Here is a 10,676-nt window from a genome sequence, read left to right as displayed (position 1 = left end):
ATTTTCTTGCCATTTTGATGGTGAGAACAGAAGGAGGGAGAGAGAAGAAAGGGCAGGTGCTTCCCAGTAACCCAGCTCTCATAGGTGATCAACCCCTTGGGGGGCGGGGGCGGGTAGACTGCTCAGGACAGACCACACTAGGACAAGGGTCCTTTTTCTGCTGAGATAGACGTCAGTCAGTGTTTTATGCTTTACTGGCCTATGGTGTCTGGCAGCTGAAGAATGCATACACGGGTGGGCATGACCAAGTTTCACTATGACTTTATTCACAAGAACTGGGAGCAGGTGGACCTGGCCTTTGGGTTATAGTTAGCTGACCCTTGGACGAGCATATCAAAGAGATGGTTCCTGAGCCAGACAGTATCTACCTTTCTTCCCCTCTCTCTCTCTTCTTCCCTCCCTTCCTTCCTTTCTTCCATCCTCCCTCCCGCTTTCCAGCCACAGGACCTTAGGTGCATTGAGTTGATCAGCCATCTTCAGTTATGACACATTCATATCACTGTTCCATAAGTGGCCTGTTAAACCTGACATGTTTTGTATACAGTATCACAAACAGCTATGAACCTGCCCCTCAGTTCTAAGATACGAAATATTTGCTGAAAGCCCACTCCTGCTATGAACTGTCTCCTGTCTGTCAGCCTGCGGACTTGGGCGCTACCTCTGTCTTCCCTTTTTGTAGTGTTTAGCATTATTGAGCATTCATTACTACACATTATGCTGCCTAGTTCTACCTGTGCTTGAATTTTATAAAAAGGATATGTCACTGTGTGGGAGTATTGGGAAGCTAATATATTTCTTTCTAACTCAGTACACTTAATATATTTATCATTCGTAGGTAGATATCCTGTGGTGTGACCATCTGAGCCTTCTTGCTAGAATTACAGCTTCTCTATTTTTGTGCTTGCTCCCCCCCAAAAAAAAAAGAAAACTGATCCCCCAGTGAATTTAGATCAAAAGTGTGGGTACCAACAAATGCTTTGGGAAGATTCAACCACAGCTGGCACACAGGTGTGGGAAAGAGTCCCTATTTTCACCCTCTCCCCTCCCCACCACCCCCCAGGCCGGAACATGTTGAGTGGACCCTATACTGTTTTTTCTGTACAGTCACAGAATGGCGGACACTTCCTGGTGTCAGATACATGTGGCACATGATGGGCAGCAGTGAGTGGTGTGGTGAGAACATAGACAGGGGAGGTGGGCCTCCTGCAGCCCTAGCTGTCTTGAGATGGGCCTCCTGGAGAGAGCTCAAGTCACAGAGGTCCCCCAACACTCACATGTGTATGGAGCAGTGATGTTACATGCATTTTAGGGGTTTGGTCTTTACATATCACTTGCTCAAGTGAGGTCTATTACCTCCCATTCGCCCCATCTCTGTTGGAAATGAGATTTTTTCCTGCCAGAATTCTGCTTCCAAAGCTTCACAAGTCAGGCTTACAAAACTTTCCATGATTCAAAAAGAAGCCCTGGACTTGGAGGGTTGGGGTTACTTGTTAGCAGGCATCTTGCCTGCAGGAGAGTGCTGGCCATAGCTGATGCTTAGTTTTGCTTGGTGGGTAATAGGGAGGGAGGGCACCTGCAGTCCCTTCTGTCTCTGGGGTCTCCTGGTGGCAAGTATGTTGTGGAGTACTGGGTTTAAGAAGCTGGGCCTAATAGGACTGAAACATTGAGTGATAAGGTCCTCCTAGCTTGGCCTGGCAGCCGCAATCTAATGGCTGGACCTGCCTTTGAGTGGGTCATTTTTATTTCCACTTTCAAAAGTGGTACTTGTGGCCTGTGTGTCTAGGTGAAGAACAGCCCTTTCTTGGCCACACTGGAGCTAAAAGTAGGTGTGGGGGACAGTCAGGAGATGTGGTGGGAGTGACTCATCTGGGCCCAGACAGTCACACCTGCACCAGTATAAGACCCTACCCTACTAATGGATGAAAGGGGTGGGGTCTTTCTCTGCCAGGCCAATGGTATCAGTTCTCCAGGATTATCCTCCCACCACCAAAAAAAAAAAAAAAGAAATATGGTCTACTTGTGGTCCCATGTGTGCTGACACAAGTGACTTTCCATCTCTGGGTGGTGTCCAAAGGGGGACCAAGGGTCTGTGTGCCTGTCTTCACTCCCTCTTGGTGGGATTGGGGCCATGGCTGGCAGGGACCCAGGGATAGTGTCTCTTGGAAGGGCACAGGACTCCTGGAAGTAAGTCCCCAGTTTCCCAGTAGCAGTGAGACTGGCCCAGGGGGCACCTTCATTGTCCCCCTCCCTCATTGGTCTCTTTTTCTGCACATTTTTGTCTCCTAGAGCTTCCTGCTGGATATAGGCCTCCACCCCCATGTTTGCCGGGCATCAGCCCTTGTCCAGACCCACCCTGCATTTATGTTAGCTTTCATCACCCAGTCACTTCCTCACAGTCTTGCCTGTGAGTCCTTCTTTCCAAACCACGAGAAGTTAGTATGGCCTTTGTGGCCAACCTGGTGATGGACAGATGCCCCGGGAACCCACAGGGAAACAGTGGCATTGGCATCCAGGGATCACTATGTGAGGCAAGTCCAGGTCAGCTGTGCCTGACAGGTGCAGGGCAAGAGAAGCAGGGAGAGCAGGCCCCTCATGGTCACACAGGACACTCTTCCTTGGTGTGCAGCCTCCCCATGTGTGATGGCAAGCAGGACCTCAGAAAACTAAGAGCAATGGAGAAAGAGTTTTAAATTGGGGGCTGAGGGCTCCTCTCTGCTCTGACCTGTAAGTTCTTCCTGCAAATGGACCATGGAAGCAGGGTGTTAGTGCTCTGGTAGACCCCTGCGTCCAAGGTGATGGAGAATTGCTATGAAAACTCAGTTCCTTGTCTGCGTGCCTGCTGCAGCTCCAGCCACCGTATCTGGGCTGGAGATGGGCCTGGCTGGCCTTCACGAGGAAGGGGTGCATGTTGGGGTTCAGCCTCTGGGCTGAGCCCCCCAAGACCAAGGAGGATCAGGGCATGGCAATCAGGTGTGTGATTGGCTCCTCCCCATCTAGGAAGTAGGGAGTACAGACCCTAGGATTCCAGCTACAGTGGGTTACGCTGGGTCCCCACATCACATACCCTGGGGTCCCATGCAAGGGCCACTCATGACTGCTCTGTCCCAGCTGGCAGGACCAAGCTGGAGCCTCCGCCGTGTGTCTGTGTCTCTGTGTGTGTTTCCAACAGTGGGGAGGCCTGGAGAGGAGCAGAGGTCACACAGCAGGGCAGAGGACACTGCTTCCCACACCCAGGGAGCCCTTTCGTGCCCCTGCCTCAGCCTGTAGTGCTCTGGAGAGATGGGGCCTAGAGGGAAGCTGGGTGTCCTCTCCATGCCTCTCTGCCTCATTTCCCTGCCCCCGCGCCCGGTTCTGCTTGGCTCCTGGTTGGCCTTGGCGGAGAAAGTGCAGAGCAGCAGTCCCCTCCACAAAGCCTCACTGTTCTCAGCAAATCCTCCCAGGATCGGGTGCATGTTTTTCAAATGATTCAGCAGCACGTGAATGGGAAGGACCAGAGCCCAAGGCTTCAGGAACCGTGACCAAGGCCTCTGGCATGGGATCCCGCCCAGCCCATGGGGTGGAGAGAGGCAGAGAAGCAGCTGGGTTGAGGCCTGGAGCCTTTCAGGTCCTGGCGGGCAAACACTACAGCTCTTCTGGGCACAGCCAAGGGGTACTGAGCACTGTAGCTCCCCCAGGGGAGCCAAGGCAAATGGACAGGAAAGGAGATGGGAGAATTGGTCTCCATGGAGACGGGCATCTGTGAATGGCAGCTCCCATGTGCCTGCTAGAGGCTGGCACAGCAGGGCAGGGCACTACACTGGGCAGGGCTGTCCTGTCCCAGCTACCAGGCTTGTAGGTAGCCCACTAGGGCTGGGGATGCACTAGCTCCTGTTTTCTTTCTTTCTTCCTTTCTTTCTTTCTCTTTCTTTCTTTCTTTTTTAAAGATTTTATTTATTTACTAATGAGAAGATAGGAGGAGAAAGGACCAGACATCACTCTGGCACATATGCTGCCAGGGATCGAACTCAGGACCTCATGCTTGAGAGTCCATAGCTTTATCACTTCACCACCTGCCGGACCACAGCTCCTGTTTTCTGTCATGCACCCCACCACCCTCCCTGGTCCACCCTTAGCACCCCCAACACATCTGCTCCAAGAAGTCATTACAGGCACTGCTAACCCTTCCCTGCTGGCTGAATCTTGCCTTCACCCTGGCCAGAGATTTGAGATCTCTTCTGCTATTTCTCACCCCCCCCCAAAAAAAAAAAAAAAAGGTCCAGTTGCTGGATTCTGGGCATGGGAGGGCGGGAGCGCCGGGAAGGAGGGCTGGTCTCTTGCAGCTGCTGCTGGGATAGCTGTAAGCAATCATGGGCTCCCTCCCAGCAGCTCAGGGCTGGTTTTAATTACTAAATGTCAGCCCCCTTTTTTCCCTTCATTTCCCTAAAAGGAGCGAACTTGGAGGTCTGCTCCACCCCTGACCAAAAGGGGGAAGGCTTGGAGGCCAGAGGAGGCAGAGCGGAGTGTGTGGGGAAAGCCCCCATGAGTATGTCCACACAGTGGTCCAGGGACTGGTGGGACAGTGAGGCTGGAGAGGCTGGCGGGGTGAGCACGCCCACAGACTCCCTGGCTCTGAGCCCACACTGACACCGGTTATTATTCCTTGTGACATCTCCCAGGTGACTCAGACAAGCCCCATTTCCACGTGTAGCCCTATAGGGAGGGGTGTGTCCTGCAATCCACGTGAGCACCCCTGTTCTGGGTCCCCCAGCTGCCCCTTGCCCTATTCCATGCAGATGGTGAGGTCGGCCCACTCTGCTGGAGAAACAGACACGGTTCCATTAAGGTGTTTCAGAACCTTCTTTCCTGTGATTCCCCCCACACACCCACAGAGATGACTGGGTCACATTTGAACAGTTGAGGAGACAGAGGTGCAGGGCCCTGAAAAAGCAGTCATCATCTTATGACAGACTAAGTCATCATAGGACAAAGCCACGAGCTATGCAGCTGGGCACGTATCTCTAGAAGTAGGGAACCACCTCAGTTACCTAACTGGCCCTGAGGGTTGATGAGTGGCTAGAATGGAGATGACCCAGGACTCTGACCTTTAAAGTTAGTCAACATTCACAGTCAGGGGGCTGACTTTTTTCAGAAAGAGTAAGAAGAAAAGAAAAGAAAGGTCTACGGCCATACCACCCTGAACACGCCCGATCTTGTCTGATCTCGGAAAAGAAAAGAAAGGAAGCGCAGCAAAAGGGAAAATAAATAAATTTTTTTAAAAAGAAAGAAAAGCATGAAGACTGAATTACTTTGAATTGAGAGAAGTGACAGATAAAGAAAAAAAATTGTATCTATAATATTTTTATTAAAAAATTTCATGATCTCTTGGACCAGCAAAATATTGGGTTGTTGCAAAAGTCAGGCCATATTTTTCCTATGCAAAAATATACTGTGACTTTTCTTTCATGATACTCAATAGCTCATTTGGATACAGCGTTGCTTTGCCATATGTGCAGCCCAGGTTCAAGCCCAGTCCCCATCACAGTTTCAGTGCTGTGGTCTCTTTCACTCTCTTTATGCTTGTCTCTATTGAAGGGAAAAAAAAATTCCTGGGTAAGGTGGTAGCACATGTTACAATGTGCAAGACTCCACATTTGGGCCCCTGTTCCCCACCTCCAAGAAGGAAGCTTCATTAGTGAAGTAGTGCTGCAGGCCTGTCTCTCTCTCTCTCTCTCTCTCTCTCTCTCCCCTTCTATCTACTTTTTCCCCTCTCAGTTTCTTTCTGTCCAATCAAATAAAAGCAGGGAAAGAAAAAAAAAAAAAAGGAAAACAGGGCTGGGTGGTGGCATAGCAGATTAAGCGCACATGGTGCAAAGCACAAGGACCAGCATAAGGATCCCCAGGCTCCCCACCTGCAGGGGAGTCGCTTCACAGGTGTTGAAGCAGGTCTGCAGGTGTCTATCTTTTTCGCTCCCTCTCTGTCTACCCCTCTTCTCTCCATTTCTCTCTGTCCTATCCAACAACAATAGCAATAATAACAACGATAACAAGGGCAATGAAAGGGGAAAAATAGCCTCCAGGAGCAGTGGTTTGTAGTGTAGGCACCGAGTCCCAGTGATAACCCTGGAGGCAAAAATAAATAAATAAGGAAAACATGGTTGCTGGTACAGTGTATTTGTCCTATAGGCACCAAGCCCCACTGATGACCTTGATGGCAAAAAAAAAAAAAATTAAAATGAAATCTAGGACATCTCATTTATCAATCTATCCAAAATATATATGAACCCAAGTGAAAAGCTCAAGTTAAAAAAATAGCAGCAGTACATGTTAGACTTGAGTATCAGTCTTTTAAGTGAATCGGCATAACACTTAAAGTATTACGAAAACAGTGGGGAGGAAAAAAAGTATTACAAAAACAGGGACTCGGGCGGTAGCACAGCGGGGTAAGCGCACATGGCGCAAAGCGCAAGGACTGGCCTAAAGATCCCAGTTCGAGCCCCCAGCTCCCCACCTGCAGGGGAGTCGTTTCACAGGCGGTGAAGCAGGTCTGCAGGTGTCTATCTTTCTCTCCCCCTCTCTGTCTTCCCCTCCTCTCTCCATTTCTCTCTATCCTATCCAACAACAATGACATCAATAACAACAGTAATAACTACAACAATAAAAACAATAAGGGCAACAAAAGGGAATGAATAAATAAATATTAAAAATAAATAAATAAAATAAAATATATTTTAAAAATAAATAAATTATTACAAAAACAATGCTCACCTGATGGATGCTGAGGAGGAATCCTGACGAGTATCATTCTCTTGCTAGGTTTCAAAGGTTTCACAGACACAAACACAGATATGGTCTTCTGAGGACTGAGAAAATAAATCAAGGCATATATACCGAGGGGTGGGGGGAGAGAGAGAGAGAAAGAGAAAAGAAGAAACCACACAGCTTTTTTCTCCAGTGCAATAGGGGCCAGACTTCAACCTGGATCACATTCATGACAAAGCAAGTGAATTAATTAAAAAAAAAAAAAAGGGTGCAGGAGACAGCAGATTCCTCAAGCATCCCATACCTCTTCCAGAGAAACACAAACTTTTCCCCTACACAAGCCAGGAGCTGGGTTCCAGCAGGCAAGAGGGGCTGGTGAATTAGCCTTGAGTGCTTCAGGACTAGGGAGTGAATGTCTAGAGGTCAGTAGGCACAGGTTTCCCCTGCTTTGGAGTAGGGAGCCCATGCCCAGCCGGTCACTCCACTAGGCAGTGGTTTGTAGGATGCACATACACAGCAGATAGGATTCTCCCAGAGCACTGGGGCCCAGAGTAAGTTAATAAAGAGAACCTAATGAGTGTGTGAACTTCCTAGAGGCACTTCTCTCTTAGGTCTGGCTCCTTTCCTGGGTTTGGACCTTGGCTTGTTCATAGTCTCCATTTCCCGAGGAACTTCCAAGGACACAGATTCTGAAGGCATTGGTGAGGCATGAGAGGGTGACCTGAATGCCAGCCTAAGCTGGTAGAGTGGTACCTTTAGGCCAGCCCAGACCACACTGTGTGATGGGGACATACAGGGTTTTCTGTGAGCCCCCAGCTGTCTCCTTCCCCCCACACACACACACCACTGCAGCAAAGGGATGGCCCAGCCCTTCTATGTATCATCTTCTGCAGTCTAAACGCAGCCTGTATTCTAAACGCAGCCTGTATTCTTTGGATCGCTGTGTGTGACCTTGACTTTCCACTGCCCAGTTCTTTTCCATCCCAAGTCTGGCTGGGTGAGTCGGGATTGTTTTTGCAGGCTCCTAGCAGGGGGAAGTGACATCATGTGGTGTCCACGCTAAGGGGTGGGGGTGGGCCTCTGCGGTTGCATGTGCTTTGAATTAAGTTCAGGGTTGTGCATTCCAGTAGCCAACATCTGGTGGTGAATTCACCAGCCAGGGTGTCACCCTTGATCTCAAACCCAGATGTTGTGTTAACGGTAGAAGGGAAAGAAGAAAAAATAAAATCTGAGCTGTCCGGGAAGAGGCCTTCATTTTCTTTGGGTGCAAAGCAGAACAAGCCTCCTTCTTTTTTCCTTCCTACTGCAGGCTCTTGCTCTCAGAGCTTGGTGGAGGAGAGCACCCTGCTCCGGGGGAGTGAACTGAAAGCGGGCTGATTACCTATCCCAAGGCCCACCCAAGGTCCAGCACAGAGTAGATGTTCAATAAATGTGTCCATGGCCCACCCAAGGTCCAGCACAGAGTAGGTGTTCAATAAATGTGTCCATGCCTCAATTCTACTTTGTTTTTATGAGCAAACACTAGAGCACCCTCAGCTCTGATGCACATCGTACCAAGGGGTCTGCCTGGATTTGGACTTCTCCCCAGAGACGTTGGATCTCACTGCTTTTCCCCAGCTCTGATTTTCGAAGTCTGAGTCACAGAGAAGTCTCTTCCTCTCTGGAGCTCTTGGCTCTCATCTCAGTCCCTGGAAGCTCATTCTGGAGTTCATAGAGTGGCCATCACATTGGATGCCCCTGGAAGGCTAGGTTTGTGCTTGAAGCATTTTTGTAAGCAAAATTCACCTGCCTCATTCCCTTCTCCTTGCTCTCCTGGCAAGACAATCCAACTCTGAGACTGGCACAGAAAATTAACTCCACTCTGACCTTTGGAGGGGGCAGAGAGCTCAAGGTACCATGTCTACTGCGGAGCTGCCCAGTGTGCCCCAGCAGGTCACTGCGTGGACCCCTTACATCTATGTGGACAGGTGTGCCCAGCATTACTCCATGTTGGATGCAGGAAATGTTGCTCGGGTAAAAGTCCCTCTAGAATTGGCCTCTCGTGAGCCTCATGGTCCTCCTTCCACAAAGTCTTATTATACAAAGTGAAGGAGAGTCCCGCTCCAAATTCAGAGAACCCCCAGTGAATCTGGACTCTGGTTCCATGTGCATAAACGAAAGCAGCTAGAAACTCTTCCCCCACACACACGTGAGCCCCTACTTCCTCAACTGAAGGCCTCCTGTTAACATATTAGTTACCTGAACCCTCATTCAGTGTAAGTCTCTTCTGTGGGGACCATTTGGCAAAGGAAAGCTGACACAGCCGAAACTGCATCAAGACTGAACTCTGGCTTCCACATGGACCAGAACGGGCTGTCTCTGGACCTGCACACGGCCACCTCTCCAGACACCTCAGGAGGGCAGGACTCACACCTTTCTAATCTGGGTGCTGCTATAGATCTGATTTCCTGAGCCACAACTAGGTGGCTCTGTGTTAGGCTTGCTTATCATGGGCTCATCGGCTCTCCACCATAACCCTGTGAAGAACAGGTCCTTGGGGTGCAAATCCACCATTTCAGGCAGGAATAACCCTGTCTCCTTGAAGTCACATAGCAGATGGGATTAAAGCAATGTTTTGAAAGCTCAGATGGGCTTTGGGAAAATAAAAATAAGTGGAAAAAGGGAAAATACATGGTCTTTAGCACCTGGAAAAGAATGGGACCCTTGGTCTATTTGGAGGGAGTTCTGTGTGTTTTCTGATTGCGAGCGTGTTTATTGTGTGTGAAGCCTAGACCAGAAGACAGGACCCTGAAGAGCAGTCTTGAGATATTCCAGAAGGCACACAGAATTGGGTATCTTGTGGTACCTTTAGTAAGACCTGACAGCCTGGCTCCTTCTACAACCACAATCTCCTTTACTATGTCTGTTTTGTTTGACGTCCTGAGCTGGTGGTGGTGCTACAGCAGTGCAGACTTAGGGAGAGTTTTGTACATCTGTTGATTTGTATACACATCTTTTTGTCAAGCATCATAGTGAGGTATATATAGGTCAGGCCTGTAAGAGGGACCAAAGATGCAGCTCACCTGGGCTGCCAAGCTCAGGTTCTCAGGAGCAGCTCAGTTCCATCTGGCAGTGCATGGCCTGTGGTTAATTGCAGTCTCTGTCTGTCTCAGGGCCCCAGGCAGACAGGTAGGTATGTATAGGTGTTCAGGGCAGAATGAAGGAGAGATGCAGACTATACCCAGATATCTAGAGATTTCCCAGAAGAGCAGAAGAAAGGGCTATTTTAGCTGCATCTTGAACAATGAATAGAAGTTCTCTAAACAGGCGAGGAGAAATGGCTTTCTGTGCAGAAGAAACATACCTGTCCAGGGCTGTGGACATCCTCCCCAACCCCCATACCAGGCTTCCAGAGAACAAATGTTAGGAACTAGTGGAACAGTGAGAGTAGGGACAGGGTGGAGGGTAGGGTGTTGATACATATTTTGAGGAGGTGTGAAATTATATCCCTGAAATATCAAATCTTATAAAGCATCGTTTCCTTAATTAAAAAAGAAAGAAGGAATAGGAGCAGTTGTTGAGCAAATGCTCTCTTAGAGACAAAGGCAGTGGGCAGGTACCCAGAGATGTTTGGGCTGGAATTCCTGTGACTACAAAGCCAGAGCTGCTGCCTTGAATGGGGGGGTGGGGTGGGGTGGGAGGGTGTGGATGAGAAGCGCCAGAAACAGACTGACCTGCTACCTAGAGCAGCAAAGCTTTCTGTCCTGGGTGGCGCACTGCAATGCACTGCCTCCGGGTGACATTATAGGTGGGGGCCTGACCTAGCCTGGGAAACAGGGACCTGCAGCTTGGGTCTGTCCATGACTCAACTTCAGCAGAAGAAGAAATAAGAAAGGGGCATGGGTCCGGACGGGCCTGTGGGGGGTGGGGGGTGGGCTGGGATCCAAAAAAGCTCTGGG

General features: G+C 49.6%; 1 protein-coding gene across 1 annotated transcript in view; it reads left to right on the top strand.

The window, feature by feature from the left end:
* Positions 1–10,676, top strand: part of TIMP2 (TIMP metallopeptidase inhibitor 2) — a 51,399-nt gene that overhangs the window by 23,953 nt on the left and 16,770 nt on the right. The window lies entirely within an intron of this gene.

Source organism: Erinaceus europaeus, chromosome 12, assembly GCF_950295315.1.
Source record: "Erinaceus europaeus chromosome 12, mEriEur2.1, whole genome shotgun sequence".
In the NCBI taxonomy this organism is placed as follows: Eukaryota; Metazoa; Chordata; class Mammalia; order Eulipotyphla; family Erinaceidae; genus Erinaceus; species Erinaceus europaeus.
This window is presented reverse-complemented; position numbering and strand designations above follow the sequence as displayed.